The sequence below is a fragment of the Galeopterus variegatus genome, unplaced genomic scaffold (assembly GCF_000696425.1).
Source record: "Galeopterus variegatus unplaced genomic scaffold, G_variegatus-3.0.2 Scaffold2710, whole genome shotgun sequence".
NCBI classification, from domain to species: domain Eukaryota; kingdom Metazoa; phylum Chordata; class Mammalia; order Dermoptera; family Cynocephalidae; genus Galeopterus; species Galeopterus variegatus.
In genome coordinates this window covers 278,400-279,982 of record NW_007728821.1, presented here as the reverse complement: position 1 = coordinate 279,982, position 1,583 = coordinate 278,400, and positions in this window count along the sequence as shown.

Sequence of the window (1,583 nt, the reverse complement as noted above, 5' to 3'; positions counted from 1 at the left end):
CAGAGCAGAACTAAATGAAATAGAAACATGGAAAACAATACAAAAGATCAATGAAACAATAGGTTGGTGTTTTGAAAAGATAAATAAAATTGATAAACCTTTAGCGAGATTAAGTAAGAAGAGAGAAGACCCAAATAACAAAAATTAGAAATGAAAAAGGTGATATTACAACTGACACCTCAGAAATACAAGCAATCATTACAGACTACTATAAACATCTATATGACAACAAATTTGAAAATCTGGATGGAATGGATTAATTTCTGGATGTATACAAATTACCAAACTGAGCCAAGAAGATATAGAATATCTGAACAGAGCAATAACAATAAAAGGATTGAAGCTGTTATCAGAAGGCTCCCAACAAAGAAAAGCCCAGGACCATATGGGTTCACTGCAAATTTCTACAAAATCTTCAGAGAGGAACTGATACAAATTCTCTACAAACTGTTCCAAAAGATTGAAACAGAGGCCATTCCCCAAACTCATTCTATGAAGCAAATATTACCCTGATACCAAAACAAGGCAAAGATGCATCAAAAATAGAAAACTACAGGCCAATATTCTGATGAATATAGATGCAAAAGTCCTCAATAAAATACTAGCTAACAGAATACAGCAACACATACAGAAAATTATACACCATGATCAAGTGGGATTCATCCTGGGAATGCAAGGTTGGTTCAACATATGCAAGCCAATAAATGTTATACACCACATTAATAAAAGGAAAGACAAAAACCACATGATCATCATTATTGATGCTGAAAAAGCATTTGACAAAATTCAACATCCTTTCATGATAAAGACTTTCCACAAGTTAGGTATAAATGGAAAGTATCTCAACATAATCAAAGCCATATATGATAAACCCACTGCCAATATCATCCTGAATGGGGAAAAGCTTTCAGCTTTTCCCTTAAAAACAGCAACTAGATGAGGATGCCCACTCTCACCACTCCTATTCAACATAGTGTTGGAAGTATTAGCCAGAGCAGAGAAAAGAAGGAAGTAAAGCACATAAAGATTGGAAAGAATGAAGTCAAACTGTCCCTTTTTGCAGATGATATGATCCTATATATTGAACACCCTAAAGCTTCTGTAAAAAAACCTCCTAGAGATGATAAATGATTTCAGCAAAGTCAGTAGTACTTCTATACTTCAACAGTGAGCATGCAGAAAAAGAAATCAAGAAAATTAACCCATTTACAGTAACCACCAAATAATAAAATACTTAGGAATAAAGCTGACCGAGGATGTGAAAAATCTCTACAAAGAGAACTGTGAACCACCATTGAGAGAAATTAAAGAGGACACAAGAAGAAGTAAAGATATCCCATGCTCTTGGGTTGGAAGAATTAACATTGTGGAAAATACCCATATCACCCAAAGTGATCTACAGATTCAATGCAATCCCCATCAAAATTCCAGTGATATTTTTCTCTGAGATGGAAAAAGCTATCCAGATATTTATATGAAAAAACAAAAGACCACACATAGCCAAAGAAATTCGGAGCAAAAAAAATAAAATAAAGCTCGAGGCATAACACTACCCAACTTTAAACTATATTACAAAGCTATAA